The following is an 18,846-nucleotide window of genomic DNA, read 5'->3' on the forward strand; positions in this document are numbered from 1 at the left end:
TGGAAGGTGAAAAATTGAACACTCAAAACCTTTGTTAAACTACCCTAAAAAAATTTTTGTCAATCATTTTGAGGGCAGATCTTTCTGCATTATAGGCAGGCTGTAATGAGCATACCAAAACATTGATGCTTTTGATTTTTGCTTTTGATTTTTGGAAAGCTGCAAGGGTCATGTTTGTACTAAACCCAAGCAAAGGTTACAAATAACTCTTTAGGCACTTTGGAAAGAGCAGCAGGGCTCTGCCTACAGAACAAACCTGAAGGGCTTGGAAGACAAGGGGAAGGGCTGGTTTGGTTTTTTACATTACTTTATGAGAAAAAGAAAGGAAGTACCTACATTTGTCTGCATACTGTGTAGCATGGGCCTGCTGTGTGCGTCTGTCCCACAGCCCCAAAATTCCACAACCCCAGAGCTGCACACCATGGCCCAAAAGCTGCATCTTTGATAGTGGGTGCTCATGTCCTTTGGGAGGGACTAAACAAGTACAAGTGATTGGATGAGATCTGGAACTCACTTTTAGAGAGGAAGAGGGAGTTGAGCATCTTCAAAAGAAACATAGAAGCAATCAACATTGGGTGATGCCTTTTTGTTTGACACTGGTGTTCAGATCACCACTGTGAAATAAAACACAAGCTTATATCACAGCCATGAAAATACGGAAAAGAGGACTAAGTTGGAATGTTTTAGCTTTATCAAAGGGCACACTGCATAGCAAATAAACCTAAGATGATCTACTATTAGAACAGAACAGAGTAACTCTCACATGCTTGTACTTGTTGTGTTGTGTCTTTTTTTGCCATCTATTTTCCGTAAGATCAGAATTCACAAGGCATCATTTGTGTTAGGAAGAACACTAATAATTAGGTTATTTATACTTTGTTCTCATTATCTTCAACTGAAAATTACTGATGATAGAATGATACTTGCAAACTTATTTGTATTCATATTTTACTCTTTGGAGGCAAAGATAATTCTCCAGGACACAGAATTCTCCCTATCACTTTGTTCTGAGTAAATGAAACAATAGACTAGTAACTCATAGCTTTTGGTTATGTTCCAAAATAGTTGTAAGTCTCAAAGAGGGACCTGGGGGAACCAACCACATACCCACAAAAGGTTTCATGCTTCTAGTCCACAGCAGTGTGAAAATTGAACCACTAAATCTTTAGGGCAGTAAATGACCTTGAAAACTCATCCAGATTACATTTCTTCATTAACATAGGATTTATCTGCTCTGGATATCAGACTTGCTTCATCACCATGCACTTGCCTGGCAACTACTGCTGTGTGCCTGACCTCAGTTACTGTTCTGGGCCAGCCCCAGCCACTGTGTGAGGGCATTGCAGGATGGGTACCACTCTAAGGGTCCCCTGCCATGTTCATCCTCAAGTCCCAGTTTGCCAGCTCTTGTGGATCAGCCAAGCCCATGTTGCCCTCAGCATGTTTTTCCCAGATTTTTGGCTCCAAGCACAACCATTCATGAAAGATTTAGTGTTTAACTCATGCTTGCCATCAGTGCCCAGTCCTGATAGAATGCTTTGGGTATTAGAAGAGTTTTACACCAATCACAAATGACCACTGCTGAAGTTCACCCCTATTTTTTTTAATCTTGAGAGAGTCCTCAGTCAACAGCCAACATCCCAGGCCAGGACAGTATTGCATGGATAAACAGAGGTCCCACAGTTGTGTTCCTCAACTCTAAAGAGGCAACCAGCCACCCAACCCACCTTGATTTGGCCAAACAGTTGCTGATGTGGGCAATGTGCAGATGTACTGCAGCATGGATGACACACATCATTCTGAAAATGCTCCCTGCTGAAGTTCAGCAGCAATAAATAACAAAAATAGAGCAGCTGCTGCATGACTTGGCAAAGCACAGCCTCTGGACAGGTGCAAAGCATGAGCTCCCATGCAGTGAACAGCACCAAGATCTCATTAGGTCTGTTCAAGTTGTGAGCTTTTTGTTTTTAAGTCACTGCCACAGTTCTGAAATTGAAAATTGGAGATTATAAACTGTTATCTCAATCATTTCTTGAAAACCTAGACCAGTTTAGATCACCAAGGGTATTTGAAGCAGACATCTTCCTTGAAGCTACAAAAATGACCAAGTGAGAGCAGCACAGCACATGGACACAAAGGCAGCAAGGCACGTTTACCCTTTCTACTGCAACACAGATTTATGTTGCATCCATAATCTTTCCAAAGATTACAACAGCATTACTGCTACTCCTTCAGCACAATATGTTTTCAAACTCCATTGCTCTGACTTGCCGTGTATTCTTTGAGATCATCTTTTCTACGTTCTCATCTCACTAGTTGGCCTCAGGAAATGTCATCTCCTCCAACAATACCAAGAATTTCTCCATTTTCTGAGCTCCTTCCAAGAGCAAATGGATTCCATCGGGTTGTGGATCAGAGCCTCAAAAACATCACTGACCACAAAGTCATGTGGAGTTATAGGTTAGATAGAAATAATACAGAAATCCCGAAACATTAGCCAGCAGGAACTCTCCTCTGGCCAGACCCTAATCCGAACCTCTTCTGACCTCTTCAACCATTTGTTGCCTTGGCACTTGGCCAGTTTGGTCACTGCTGCTTTTCTGAGAGCAAATCCAACAGGCCCTCAAAATATATAAATAAAAGCAAATTTTTAAAGGGAAACCATTTCTACTGGGACTAATGAATATAACAGTGGTGGAGCAAGTCAGCCTAAAGAGAACCCACTGTCAACAGTGAATGCATCCTAACAGTTTTTTACTTCTTGGTCCCCTAGTTAAAATAAAGCTCTTCTCTTTTTTGGCCTCACAATGTCATGTCAGATTGTCCTTCCTTTTCAGCCGTTTTTGTCTTTGCATGTATTTGATAGGATTTTTTTTAATAAAAGTGGAGGTGTTCTTGGCATTTCTGCCACAACAGCAGGGCTTGAACTTAAGGTCAAATTAAAGGAACAGTGTGTTCTGTTACTATGACAACCATTCCAGCCTAATATCAGGTACTAAGATACCAAGAATGAAGTGATAAAATCACTACATTAGTTTAATAAACAAGTTCCATTGTCATCATTTTACTATATATATATATATATATATATATATGTGTGTGGTTCTTTGAAAAAATATCAAATTTCAGAACTTGTTCTGCTTGGCCTGTCATTCATTATCTAACAAAAATGAAAAATTTTTACTTTTTTTAAGAGCTTCAAAATTACAGGTATATTGAAAACTCATTAAGGCTGCTATAGATTTTAAAGCCATATTCTAGGTACACCAAATTTTGCAGACCCTAAAGCAAACCCTAATATGACATTTAATTTCAATTCTCACTTTACATATTCATATTCTGCCTCAACCTTTTAATAAATGTATAATTGAATTTTAAATATAAATCTCAATGTGTCAAACTATGAAGTTAAGCGCATACCTTAGAAATTCTTTATACCAAGAGGACAAATGTGAATGAAAGGCCTTCTCAGCATGCACCCAGAAGCTGGTGCTGCGAGCTACAACCTGCGCATGTCTCCCACGTCCTTTATCTAACATCCTGGTCCAGAGCCAGTTCCAAAGCCAGCAAGGCTGAACATGCACAGAGCTTGCTGGAGCTAGGTCCAGCTACCCTTGCAGTTAGTGAAGGGGACAGAATTTGCCAGCCCTGGATGCAAAGTAACTAACGCCATACGGTTTGAGGCAGGCACCTTGAGAAGCTCCTGGAAACCCAGGCCAGCGCCAAACAGGGAGAAGATGTTGCTGCATTTATTACTGGAATGAGAATATCCCACCCAGCTCTGCTTCCCACTGACCTCCTGGGCAGCCTGGAGTTAGATGGCCAGTGAAGGGGCCAGAGACATAGATCACCATGCTGAATGAATGCCTCTATACCAGAACTGCAAATAAAACAAAGATTTAAAATGTCACTTTTGGCTAGTGCTGACAATAGTGGCTAGAGAAATAATTAACACTGATTTCCATATTACTGATAATTCTGCAAATGAAAATGAATGGGGCCAAATGGTTCTGAGAATTTACGATAACTCCAGAAAGTCAGGAAATCCAACAGAGTCTGAGCACTTTATTTGCAAAATAATTTGAAATTACTTTGCATAGTAATAGGATTCTGGAGATATGTTGTTAGCCATGCAGAACAGCCACATTGATTGAGAGCTGCAGTAGAGAAAAATAAAAGGTTTTTTTCACAACAGAGGATTGCAAGACATTTTTGTGACCTTTTTAACCAGTTAAAAACAAAAAGTCATCCAGTTCACCCGCCACAAATCACCAGCACAACATCACTTGAAAGACAGAGAGAGGTCACCAGGCCCACCAGAAGAGACACTGCCTGTTTTCACTAGACAAACCAAAGCAGCAGATCCAGAAAAAAATTTCTGTAGCATTTCCTCAATTTCCTCGTGTGCCCTCAGACATGCTTATATGAAAGTCACATCATCACTGCAAAAAATTAATCTTTTCAGTATATGAGAAAATATTTAGAAAACATGCTAATAAATTAATCTTATTTATCTTTTAATAAATATATACACCTAATATTTACCTTTTAAATAAAGTCAGACCAAAAATGAATTGCTGAGTAACAGAAAGATGCTCATAAGCTGCTATCAGAGTGCTGCTGACACTCTTCCATCTCATGCATTCATCTGCTTCTTGGAACATGCATTTGACATTGATTTACTGCAATTGCACCAGCCTGGCATCAGAGAGCAAGCACTACACAGGAGTAGCCTATGGTCTTCCAGCCACACATCTATACACAGACCCAAGAGCTGTAAGCTGTAACTGCCAGTTCCTCCCAAAAAGTCCCAGGGCAGAAGGACTAGCTGACCTAATCTGTGCATTGTTTAAATAGGTTTTGAAGTGAGGACACAGCTAATCCTTGGTTGACAGGCCAGACAGGGGATTTTTTTTTTTATTTTTCTGTGATTAATGGACTTGACATCCATGTTCCCACAGCTTCTGCTAAACATGCAGTTCAGACCTTATTGTTAAATACCACCAAGATCACAGAAAACTAAACTCTTATGACAGCAGAATGACTGTGCCAGAGGGAAGATTTTTTTGAGACAAATATTGGATTACTCCAGAAATGTAACACAGACTAATAGTGCACTACAAAAAGGTTCATGATCTTGGGCCCCTGAATACCTTGCACCCTTAGACTGACCTTTTTGAATAGAAAATAGATTGTGAGAGTTCAGAGATCTAAAGATGGTATCCAAAATCATACTGGGAGATCATACTCACGTACAATGTGTTTATCCTATTTAAGTCAGGGGTATATGCAATCAGCATGACCTTTCATTTTGTATTTAGTCACTGCTCAAAGCAATATGACTAAAGCATTGATGGAGGTCTCCCTCTTCCAGAATTCACAGGTTGGAATGTGAGACGAAATGCAAGATTCAGAAATCCTAATTTCTGTTTTTCTCTACATTTTGCACAGATGCCAATAATAAAAAAGAGTTAAAACATGCCAGTCTGAAATAGAAAAGCAGTGTCAGTTCATAAGGGATGCTGTTTAAACAGTTAGCTCTGTCTGAACTATTCTTGTTTTAGACTAGGAAGTATTTTAAACCTTAATTACTACAGTCTGCAAGACTGTGACAGATCTCGCTTTTCCTTATGGGCATCTTGCCAGGATGAAGCATGAATTCTTTTTAAGATGACCATACTTAATTAGCACTTCAGCTAACTTTCTGGTGCCTACATGATTCAATAGACTACTCCTATTGGCAAGTAGATCTGTCTGTTGCAGTTTGGGAGCTTCTAAGGTCAAAGCTATTTTTCATGCATTTTCACAATTTGTCATTATGTCTTGTTTGTTCATGGATTTTGATTTCTGTGAGTAAAGTACAGACTAGGAAACTGAAATTTCGTGGACCAAAAAAACGCTTACTTTGAATATTCCTTACCATATCAATAGTCACCGCTTGATTGTTGGTTCAAAATGTTGTTATAGAACTCGGATATGTATTTACAACTACAGCTCTGTATGGCAATAGAGATAATAGAGATGGAAGAGCTGAGTTATTGTCCAGGAGACTGTTCCAGATTCTGAAAAGCACAGTTGGGACACAAGAATGATGTTGTAATAAAAACACAGGAGAAGGCACAGATCGCCTGGGAAAAAAAGTCTTCCTTTAGCAGTGCTTATCACCTCTTGGACTGCACGTGGGCTGCAGAACATCCCCAGCACCGTGCCATGGCACTGCCTCTGCCCAGCAGAGTCCTGGGCCAGCAGGGAGGCACCCTGCACTGGCCCAGCCACCAGCCAGTGCCACCCTCAGCCGCTCCCCCTGCGCTCTCCGCTGGCTGTGCCTGACAGGGGGAGATGAGTGATTAAAGTGACAGGGCTTCAATCCAGAGAGGAGCTTGTTTTAGCACGGGCCTGTCTACTTCAGTAAATCTCCGGCTTTATCAGCTCTGTGCAACTGACTCATTTAGACCTGATCGGTGGCAGCCCATCCTGGCAGCCCCTTGTCAGTGACAGCCCTCAGGTGCCTGAGCATGGCAGGCTTGATACGAGTCAGACCCTGCTGTGAACAGAGATTAACCTGCAAAATCATGCAGGGCTCCTTTTAAGTGTGTATTCTAGCCAGGCACAGTAAAACTACAGACTTTGTCAGACTTGGTAAACTTTCTTTAGCTTCTCCATTTCCTGCACCTCATTTACATTCACTCTGGAGGGTGAATAAAAATAACCAATGACCCAGGCAGCCTGACTACTGCGCAGAAACCACATGAGCCAAGAAATTTCTAAATGGTCTTTGTATAACCAAGTAGTTTGCCAGACAACACTGGAGCGGCTTTCAAAAATCTGCATAGCCATATAGATGAAATATTAATAAATTTAATATTGAAATATTTTATTAAATTAATATTAATTCACCATTAAATTTTTAAGAGTTTCATATTTCATAAGAAAATCACAGTGAAACTACCAATAGGGACTTAACATGTGAAACCAATTATACAAGATCATTATGCAATGCCTCAAAAAGCAATCCAAACAGTTCTCAGTGATAAAGAGGAATTACGTGAATTTTGCTTACAAACCACTGTTTGTGGAAATTCTCACTGGAAAGGAAATTTGTTCTCACTCACAAATGTATCATGTATGTTACTAGGACATTAAAATATCATTCTTCTTCAGTTCTGCAATATACACATATGGTCCCATCTTTTTTTTTTTTTTTCCCTACAGCAATAAAGTCAACCCTCTGAATTTTTTCTGTGGTTATTGGTGAATGTTCTTGAAGAAGCTGACTTACTGACAGGTGAAAACAAAAGCTTTGATTGAAATCAACTATCTTCTGACAAAGCAATAGGTACAATAGTGGTGGTTTTTTCAAGTAGGCCTATTCAATTTCTGCTAGTAATTCCAAGCCTCACAGTTAGCTTCTTCTTGAGGATCCACTTTTCCTTTCTACAAGTACACCTATATTTCTTCTATCAATGTTATTCTTAAAAAATCATCTTGATAATATCAGATTCATTTAAAGCATAAGCAATAGATTTTGTTCAGTTATTCGCTTTCCTTTAGATGTTCTTCTAAGGCAGTTCACATTTGCCCTCTCAAGTATTCATAGTCCAACAAACTGCAGTCAGAACATCCCAGTCAGCTCCCTTCAGATGTGAGCTACCAGCTTATAAAGTCACAATGCAGACTACCTTTCACTGTAGCAAGGTGTAGTCAGACTTAAATTAATTTTTCAATGACATTAAAATCTTGTTTGTATAACGAACAACACTGGACCGAAATGGTGCATGAGGCTTCATAATTAGATAAAGCCATTGTTTAGAGTCAGACAGTGCCCGTTTACAGTTCAATAAACCACTTGTCACAGTTGCTTGGTCAGAGCAGATCTGGATGTCAATGGAAACAGTTAGCACCGAGGTAACAAAATAAATTGGTCTCCTGGGTATATAAATTGAACATCAATATGAATATGCCTCATCAGTAAAGACTGTAATTTACAAAGGTTTTATAAATACTGTTTTATATACACTGACATTTAAGAAAATGCCTTGACATCTTTTATGCTTAATTTATTTTTTTTTTAAGGCTTAACAATGGCCTCTTGTCCATGAGTTTCATACATCTTACTGCAAACATTACAATCTAATGCCAGCACTTACAGTACTTTGAATATTTTCCTTAATAAATAAGTACACATCATTATACCAGATTGAGGTGGATTTACATTTCTTATGTTGGTTTTGCCATTTGGAAGTTCCCAAGAGAATCAGACAGAAGCCCACTCACTACCTTGTTTCTAGCCAAGGTGAAGTGCAACTTCTTGGTTGTCCCAGCACCATCAGTATGTGTCCATTGGTGACTCTGGAACCAGAACACAAATTTTAACTTTTCATTGTGAGACTCTACCCTTAACTCTTAAATGAGTTAGATTTATTTACATTTTTGCTCCTTAATAATCTCAAGAAAGCCATTAGTCCCACACAAGATCATGTACACTTAAATAGTCAGTGCTTCTTCATTCTTACTTGACCAGAACTAGATAAATGGCTTAGAATAAGTGATGCTGAACAGTCTGCAGACTAAAAGATGCTCAAAGAAAATTTCATGAACATCTACTGTCTCTTAAGAAAACTGACATGATGAAAAAAATCCTAACACAAAGAAATTTTTTATCTCTGTATCTGTATATGTATGTGTGTATATACACACACACATATATATGCACATATATATACACACACACACATAAATATACATATATACACACACACATAAATATACATATATACACACACACATATATATATACATATATACACACACACATATACATATATATATATACACACACACACACACACCCATAAACTGCTGCTGTTCAAAATAATGAAGTCCAGATACAAAGGCTCCTATTAATACTACATTCATTTGCAAAACTGATCATTATTTCTGGCCAGTGTCTAGACTGAAGAAAAACTGATGGATTGCATTTTCTGGAACGCTTCCCAAACCAAAGGCCATCAACAATGTTATTATTTCCATGGAAATAGTTTGCTTAGCCCTAAATCAAATTTCCATTTTAACACATTAATCCATGTACATCTATAAAAAGAGGGGGTGGGAGGGTGGAGAACAATAACATTAGTAAAATTATACATAATTTTGGAAAGAATTAGAGAAACATTCTGTCTTACTGTTTCCTTAACTGTTCATTATATTTCTCCCTTTGACACTACTAAAAAGGAAGGCAAAAATATCTATTAGGTTGCAACTCCAAAGCAATTAATCATGTGAAAACTATTGAACTATTTTAAAAGTTACCTCTTCAAAATGCATAATATGTTTGTTCTTAAAAGATCATTGTTTTATTTCAATGCTATTTATAAATGACTTATCAAACTGAAATGCCTCTTACTGTCAACTCCTAGCACATATTCCAATGCCTCTGAACTCCCTCTGCATTGCTCCTCTAACATTGTTTTTCTGTTCTTTTCAAGAGAAATGTATTCTTTTTCATACAAACTGCAATACTTCTATTTACCAACCCAAAGAAACAATAAATTAATTTGCTCCTTCTTCAGAGCCAATTCAGAGATTCTTTATTTTTTTTTCTCCAAATGTCAAATATTGAACTTTTTATTCTAACTCAGCCCATTCTGTGATCAAACACCAAGTTCATTTCACTTGAGAACAGCTAGTTCTATTTTTCTTTCCAAAGCAAATCTCAGAAAGCAACTCAGGCCCAACTAATTACCAGCAGGTTTATTAAAACAGTCTAGATATGGGTCATTTCAATAGAAATCTCTGCAGGAAGGGAAGAACTGCACATTACTGTGGAATATAAGTGACAAGATCATTACAAGCTCCCTGTGCCTCCCTTAGCATCTCAGGTCTGTTCTCCTTCAATTTCTGTGTCCTCTTTACATTTGAACACAGATGTCATAGTTTCAGTTCCTCTCTCACTTTCTACTATGTTGGAAAACTAATTTTTCACTGTATCTGAAGGTTGGTTTGCTTTAATAACCCTGATACATACTGTCCAAAACAACTTGGAACAACTCATCTGTATTTCTTCACAGCCTCAATTTGACAGGATCCTTTCAGGACAACATGACTTTACCTGCTCAGAGACATTTCTACTTGCTCTTTTTTCCCCATGTAAATGCCTAAAATACTATTTTTATTAAATTTCTTAGATTGTTTCTCTAGCTGTCATCCTGATTTGCTGCCTTGAAACACAAGAGTTGAAATTCCCTGCACACTATTAATATAAAGTTTGATAATTCAGGCCCAAATTAAAAATCATTTTTTCCAGACATAGCATTTCTTTCTTTTCATATTTTTCTTTTCCTAAATACACAGAACTCACCAGCATAATACTGTCTGTACCCACCACAAAAGGAAATTCCTTCCAGGAGGGAACCAAGCTACAGTTCAGGTAACCAAGATAGGGAAACCAACACAAAGTCAAGAGTTGGGAAATCTATGAGCATTCAGCCTCTTCTAAAAGCACGGCTTTCTATTTAAGTGCATTATCAAGACTTAGACATTCAATCACACACATAGCTGTAGTATGATTATTTCAGTGAGTTAATAAAAGAGGCACTGTTGCCACAAGAATAAAATAATAATTTGATGTAAAAAAATTCAGAGACATCCTTAAAATTACCAAATACCATAATCAGAGAAATATAGAAACAAAAAATGAAACTAAAGAGCTCCAGTCAAAGATCAAACACTTGTTCTTTTTCCAAGCTGGACAATAATTCCATTCAGCTGTTTCATTTCTTTATTAATTAGTAATTGATTTACAGTGGAGGATCTGCCACAAATTAACCTCATTTCCAGTTCCAAGTTTTTACCTCTAGGAGAAAAGTAACACCCCAGTACCAAGAAAACCCCCGTCTTTTTTCCACATGAATACCACTCCGTCTTCCTTCAATCTTTCCACCATTTTTGGCTCAGAAATTACAAAAGTCAGACTTCTGTCTTTAGTATTCCCCAAAAGAACTACTGTTCTCATAATTGAAAACCATTTTAAACTGAAATGGCATTATGAGCATTACTGTACAACTGAAATAGTATGCAAATTCTAACAAAAGGCAGTATTATAATGCATGAGTATGAAAGTCCTAAAACATGACACTGACCGTGTTAATCCTGGAATCTCCTCCCTCTACTGAAAGCGTGCCTTTGCAGCCTTCATGTTCCCTTAGCAGAGCTTTATTTTAACACAGCAAATAAAGGGAAACTCTTTCTTCTTGACTCAGGCTGGTTTTCCTTCAGGTAGATGAACACTGAAGTAGAAACAAATTGTCAGTGTCATACCCTGCTTGAATGAAATCACTGTGCCTCTTATCACAGAGCAGAACCAAGAAATACATCAATAAATAAAGACATATTATTCTAGACTGTCATTTTGGTTATTAGGGTAATGTATTCTAGAAGGAAGGGAGGAAGAATAGAGTGCTCTTCCAGTAAATATGTGGCTCTGCAGGTATTAACTGAACAGAAATACTGTAGCAGAGCTCCAATTTGCAGGAGCCTGCAGCAAGGTTGCATTCACAATAAGGTCAGTAAAAAATGGCAAACACATCAGCAAGTAAGCTACTCCTGTAAGTGTATGACACTTTTTCCATCAATATTTTGTGGGAATTTAAACCACAATGATTTTATTATTTTATAAATCTAGGTTAGCATGTGTATAATGACATGTCAGTTCATGCACAGTGTCAATATTAAATGCCAGTTTTGAATTCAATCAGGCATGTAATTAAAATGAAAACTGATTGACATTTCCAAGGAGCATTAGCTCTCCCAGAAGTAACTCAGACCAACCCCTAAAGAGAGCGAATTACGTCCACCTCAGTGTCCAGCAGTCCTCCTACACAGGGTATGAGCAACAACTCATTTCCATACACACCACTTCTGGATTTAGTCCAATTTTTCAATTGTCTGTTTTTTTTTAAAATAGGGCACTACCACAGAGGTATTGGCCACCACTGGTGGTAAAGGTCCAGAAATACTTCTGGCTGCGAAGGATATAGCACACAGCCACAGCTGTAGAGAAGACCTGCCAAATTTATTTATCATATAAAGCTTTGGCAACTTGAGGAAGCATAAGAATAACCTGTAAATGATCTGATCATTTCACTGTTATTTTTCATCTGATTTGTCAGTTAGTGCTGAATTCAAGCAGACTTGTGTCACTGACTTCAACAGACTAAATATCTCTCACCACAGATCTTTCCTGAAACTGTAGTCAATAGAAATGTTATTAACTTGTGTAATTGCAGAAAAGATTCATTATTACATCCACTAGTCAGTACACAATATGACAAATCAAACTTCATTCAATATCCTGTAATTGAATACACTTCTTTCAACAGCTGGATCACTTAATGCAGTGAGGCAGCGTTCCCTTTCAGACTGCACAAACACTGCCTGGCTAAAGAAACTGAAAACAAACCATACCTGTGCCAACCATAACAACTGCAAAGCTGAGAATGAGAGGTCAGAGCAAGTGGAAGTGGTTAAAGGGCCACCGAGGCATGGCTGGGCTCCACCAGCTGAAGGCATTTCACCAGGGAAGAGAAAACATGGTTTTGCTGCATCTGCAGAACAGGTTGTGAGTGACAGGATGGATTACAAGGGTCAGTGAGTAGTCATGTGTGAGTGCAGCTGAAAGGAGTTTAGGAAATCTTGGAAACTGTTAGTGGGAAAGTGATGACAAGTAATAGGTTTTCAGGGGGAGGGGGTGGATCAGAGCTAAAAGACGCCAGTGTGGTTCCAAAGACCATGACCAAGGCTCTCGTTCCAGGTCTTCTTTTCAGCAATAAACTTAACTAAAAGATTTCTTGAATTTATTTTTATTTTATTTTTTTTTTGCCTAGCTCTGTCTAAAGCACTCAAAAGACGTCTCTGATTACTTCTCTGGTCATTTATAAATATAAAAAGCAAGATCTACTTGCATGATCTACTTGCATTTGTCTTCCATACACATACCTTTCCCAAATATAAACAACCTAGAAAATCCAGCCAGTGACTGCCTGCTTCTTGCAGAGCTAAAAAGACAACAAGGTATTGACACAAGTCCCTGAACCAATCCATCAAAACTGTCAAGAGAAGGCAGCGGTTTCTAAACTACTGTGTACTTTGCATAACCAATATTACGAGGAGAAGAGTGTTCCACTAGTTCCAACTGGAGTTGGGGTTAAAATTAAGTAGCAAGTGCAAAGTAGATGTCTGAAGTTTACAGGAAATGTGACTATTAGTAGCTGTGACAAGGAGAAAAACTGAATACCATGACCTCACAGTCATAGCTGAAAGTAGTGTTTCTGGTGGTACAGTTCTGGGTCTGTACCCAGAACAAGTGGAAAGAGAGCTGGGAGGTGAAGAAGGTGTGCACCGAAATCCAGATGTTCTTAATCAAAGGGGCAGGAAACCAGCTGCCCCCCCCAAAGAGCTTTCCACCACTGGCCAACACTACCTCTGGTTTTTATTGAGCAAGGTGGGCATTTTTTAGCCAGCTCTCTGCAATCCCACCAGTCATGCCTGCATTTATTGAACCTACTCCACTACCATTATGCATATGACCTCAGAAATCAGGTATCCATTTAGAAGTTCCTACAGTGGCTGCACTTCCACCTCACCTTCAATTTATGCTGCCCACAGACGTGCATCCTGCCTCTCGTCTGAGCTACGGCACATATGCTGATCCAGGTCTACAAAAGCAAGGATGGGACTTCCCTGGAGCTACACAGTGGACCTCCTGTACCAATGACTGTCTAGTCAAACAAAGATAACAGCACTACAACAAAGAGTTCTGGTTTACATTAGGAAGCTATTTTCCAATGGTTATCACACCCAGATTTCAGTGTTTGAACTTGTCTCTATTCATTGCTCCTCTAGGAATTTCTAAAGCTTGATGTGGAGCATGGCTCTGTCTCGCCACAGAACAGAGCAGCACAAACTCCTTTAGCTCTTTTACAGTACAACTGGAGATACTGCAAGGATAGGGGGATTTTTACAAACTTATTATTAGATATTGGAAAAAAAATTTGCTAATAAGTGATTAAACAGATGTGCTGTTCTAGAGCGTGTAGATATTTTGATTTTGTTTTTGATGAAGAGGACTATCTTTACCATTAACAAATAATTATCCATTTAAAATGTAAGATGTAGATGTAAAAACTTTGAGTCACTTACTGCAGTTGGAAATTACTGATGAGTACTGTTGATTACCGCTGCAGTTTCTCAAAAAGCTTTAAGATTAAGAGACATTCACTGCTCTTCTTCTGTCAGGTGCTTCAAAAAGAAACCATGAGAAGAGACACACAATGAAAAACAGCAGGTTATAGCACATGAGACTCCTTATTAAAAACATAAAATGCCTTTCACTCTTGCTTTTATTAAGTCTACTTTTCAAGCCAAATGAAAGTTAGGTGAGCCGATTATAATACAAGTCACGTATAACTATTTCATTATCCACGTCCTGCAGCACGATAGCCCACAGAATACCTTTTGAAAGCTCTGGAGTGACGGCAGCAGGTTGAATATAATGAACAGTGTTACAAATGGGGACATGAGACGACAGGGCTGGTGAAGAAGGAGTCTCCTGGAAACTGTATGGCTGTAATTACTGAGTGCTGGTGCTGTCTCAGTTGGCTTTGAACAAAGGTAACCGCCTTCAGCAAGTTATATTTCCTCAGCTAGCTAAAATGAAACCAGTCAGAGACACAAATATTTATGATACACAATACATAACCAAAGTCATTGTCTGCTTTTATTACCTTATTTTTGTTGTCACTCTGAAGTCTCCCACATCAACAGCACAAGAGAATTAAGCAGTGAAGCACTGAATTATTTTTAAATTAGACTTCCAAAACGAGAATGTTGAAGTCATACTTAGAGGAAGATAAAATGCTCTTTTTCTGGTCACTTTGCTTGCACGTCACCTTGTTTCTCAATAACTCATTTGGTTTGTTGTTCAAGAATCTGTCAAGCAGAAGTAGGTGAGAACAGAGACCCCTGCCTCTTTGCATGTGAGCACCCCTCAACAAACACCCAGCAGGAATAGTTTGGTAATAAAGGGAGCATCTGGTGCAGGAAACATTGGAGACAGCAAGACTGAGAAGAAAGCTCAGGCTAACCTATGTTTTCTCATCTGTGATCTGTTAAATCTCAGAAATGGGCTCATTTGCCCATACAGTAAAATACCAGAGAACAGCAGACAATCATGTCATAATTAGATCAGACACAAGGTGAGAAAGAATATCTCTGTTGAAGTTATTTCTGTTATCTGCATGCCCCAATTCCTGTTTCCCTCTTACCTCTTTTCCTGGAGAATCATAAATTCTGAAAATTCATTTCCCAACACTAGTGATAATCATTAGGTTATATAGGAGAGAAGACAACTGGAGCTATTATATCATCATTCTTCATCTTTATACCAGTTAAGGTTTAATGCCTGCTAGCAACTGAGTACCACACAGCCACTCACTAACTCACTCCCCCGAGCAGGATGGCAGAGAGAATCAGAGAAGTAAAAGTGAGAAAACTTGTGGGTTGAGATAAAAACAGTTTAATAGGGAAAGTAAAAGACACACACACAAGCAAAGCAAGGAATTCAGGCAGGCAGGCGGCTTAGTCATTTCCAGGAAAGCCAGGCTCCATTGCACATAATCATGACTTGGGAAGACAAACACCATTACAGAATCACTGAGGTTGCAAAAGACCTCCAATATTATCAAGTGCAACCTTTGACTAAATACCACCATACCCATGAAACCAAACAGCTGAGTGTAATCACTCCAAACACCCCTCCTTCTCTTTCCCCAAGCCTCATGTGCTGAGCATTACTTCATATGGTCTGGGATATCCCTTGGGTCAGCTGGGATCACCTGTCGAGGCTGTGTCCCCTCCCAACTCCTTGTGTACCCCCAATCTCCTCACTGGTGGGGTAGGGTGAGGAACAGAAATGGCCTTGATGCTGTGCGAGTGCTGCTCAGCAATAGCTAAAACATCCCTGTGTTATCAACACTGTTTTCAGCACACATCCAAAACACAACCCCAGAGCAGCTACTGTGAAGAAATTAACTATGCCCCAGCCAAAACCAGCATAATATCATATTTTTTTCATGGTCAATTATTTAAAGAAGGTAAAAAACCACAAATCAAAACCAAAATAGGTTCACAGAGGTAAAATGAAAAGTACTACAAGTTCCAAAAAAAAAACTTTATAATGAGCAATTAAAAAGAAGGGAAAGTTAACTAGTGAAGAGATGAATAAAAGATGATACAATATGACATAAAACATAATGAATGGAATGAGAGAGGTCAGCCAGGTGCACTTGTACAGCTCTTCAATGTTTTCAAATATTTCATATCACACAATGATCTCAATGATACAAGAGAATATATTTTAAATTGGACAACGTGACATACAGAATGAGCCTGCAGAAGTTACTGCAATAATATTTGAGTTATATCCAAAAAATCCAGAATTTTATTTTATTTGTGGATGACCAGTAGTGGTTTACCTTTCACTGTGGAGGCACAGAGAGTCATCCTCAGTAGTTTTCAATTACCATCAGCCAGTTATGGCTCTGGTATTGTCATGGTACAAACACAGTGGGAGCGCACATGAAAACTTCTGCAGAAGTGAACCAGCAAAGAATGAAACATCAAAGCTTTTACATATAGACACTGTGAAAGAAAAGTTATTTTACCACTATCATCACAACAGGAAAGCAGGAAAAAATGCAGCACAGATTTACAAGGTAAAATCAGAGCCCACACTCTCCATCCCACTTTCACTATCTATTCTCATTTAATCTTTATGACTGAGAAATTCACTTGAAAGGGGGGGGTTTCTATGCTTTATTACTCTGTTCTCTCTGAAGAGGCATAACCAAAGCCATAAGGGAAGCATCCTTTGTCAGATCAAGCATCAAACCTGGGGAGAGTCCAGGACTAGTGATAGAACAAGAAGACACAGGTTTTAGTTGCACCAGGGGAAGCTTAGGTTGGACATTAGGAAAAAAATTACTCACTGAAAGGGTGGTTAGACATTTGAATGGTATGCCCAGGGAGTCACCGTCCCTGGAAGTGTTTAACCAAGACTGGACATGGCACTGATGTCTGGTTAACATGGTGATGTTGGGTCATGTATTGGACTTGATGATCTCAGAGGTCTTTTCCACCCTAATTGATTCTGGTATCCTGTGACTATTTTGGGGGTCAAAGTGACAGAATTTCTGAGTCCTATCCAAAAAGAGCAGCAGCTGTGGAGTCCTGCTTGGCAAACCCCAAATGGGTAGAAGTGGCTCCTGAGCCTCAAGGACACATGAGATGAGGAAACCAGGCCCAGCCTGGACAGCTGAGTGCTTCAAACAGAAAGCAGGAGTAGAACTTGGCAGATTCAGCCAATGAGGCCACCAGACATGTAAGTAAGGATAAACTTCCTAGGAAGTATGTCAGGGAACCATGGCATCCACTGGCACTAACCCTAGAATACACAAGACAACTTTTGGTGGATCACACTGCATGTGTAGCTGCTGGATGGTGAGCAGCCATTGTACACAGCCCTGCACACAAGAAAGTCTCCTATGCAATGAACTCATCCTTTCCCAAGGAGCACCCACACTTTTACCCTGCCTACCACCCTAACAAAGCACTGCAGGGCAAAAAAAATAATGCAAGACCTTCATATGAGGCAAAGAAAACAGTGACTGTTAGTAAAACTTCACACAAATAAATAAAAGTATAGAAAAGCAAGCCTAACTGTCAGTAGATATTCTCTAATTCTTCCCCAGAGGCCTACATCTTACCACTGCTATAACTACCGTGCCCTAAAGGCCTCTGTGCTGCAACTACAGTTCTGGCTTTTTTAACAGACTCCTGCCCTTCATCACACCTATTACCACATTACATCCTCCCACTGCTACTCTAAGCACCTTCTATTCACAGTATTCACAATGGGCAATTTCACAAGGAGGGCAAAATAAAGCAGCCATGCTTAGTCTGGAGCACACAAATTTACTGACTATAAACTATGTTCACACTGTTGGTACTATTTAAAAGTGTTTGGCACTGCCAGTGGCCTGAGAGGCTGACAACCAAGCCTGATTGAGATGTGAAACTTCAGCTTCCTTTTCCTCCTATGCATCCTCCTATGTAACTATCCTGCAGGTCACAAAAGGTAAACACACCTGAAATGTCAAACCATTAATTTTCTAGATTTAAGCTCTTGAATGCTCCATCTAGTTGGTTGACACAGAGCATTAGGAAGCCACAAGACATGCTTCAACAATGGACATGGAAAGCAGCACTGGCTCCTGGCTGCACAGGCATGGAGACCTGTTGATCTGCCACCTAGCCCAGGCACCCTTTCAGCAGAGCCACCTTGTAGACAGCTGCCTTGCTTGGCCAGACACAATTTAGCCCAAACCTCAGTGTATGGGGAGGCAGGAAGGTTAAAGAGCTGCCTGGATCATCAGGTCTGCTCTCCCATCATCAGGCAGCCATACCATATATACCTTTCCTATCAAACCACATCTTAAAACTACTTGAGTAGGTAGATGAAGGTAAGGTACTGCTATTAGACAGAAATTATTGCATCTAAAATTGAGAAATGCTTTTAACCTGTGCTCCTAACAGGACAACTGAATTTGTTTTTGGGAAAAAAAAAAATTAAAAACTTTCTTGAGAAGTTGTTCAGCTCAACTACAGACAAGCAGTAAGGTATACTACAGCTTCACTCCAAACACAGAAACACCAGGTGATTTCAATTGCTGACTCCTAGATAAAATATTCAAACAAATGAAGTGACAAAGATTGAGAGGCTTTTGCCGTCTG

General features: G+C 39.2%; 1 long non-coding RNA gene across 5 annotated transcripts; it reads right to left on the reverse strand.

Moving 5' to 3' along the window:
• Window positions 1-7,028: 7,028 nt before the first annotated feature.
• LOC148183683 (uncharacterized) lies at window positions 7,029-15,712 on the reverse strand. Of its 5 annotated transcripts, XR_015773358.1 has the most exons (7): window positions 15,321-15,712; window positions 14,781-14,985; window positions 14,509-14,703; window positions 14,197-14,295; window positions 12,463-12,602; window positions 11,139-11,285; window positions 7,029-8,349 (listed from the first exon to the last, which is right to left on the reverse strand). It is a non-coding gene; the product is annotated as an uncharacterized LOC148183683 (long non-coding RNA). The 5 variants fall into 5 exon arrangements; XR_015773357.1 differs by lacking the exon at window positions 12,463-12,602; XR_015773360.1 differs by lacking the exon at window positions 12,463-12,602 and having other exon boundaries at window positions 15,599-15,709.
• Window positions 15,713-18,846: the final 3,134 nt, after the last annotated feature.

This window comes from Pseudopodoces humilis, chromosome 10 (assembly GCF_049639895.1).
Source record: "Pseudopodoces humilis isolate 2021_Gansu_Grassland_sample_001 chromosome 10, ASM4963989v1, whole genome shotgun sequence".
NCBI lineage: Eukaryota > Metazoa > Chordata > Aves > Passeriformes > Paridae > Pseudopodoces > Pseudopodoces humilis.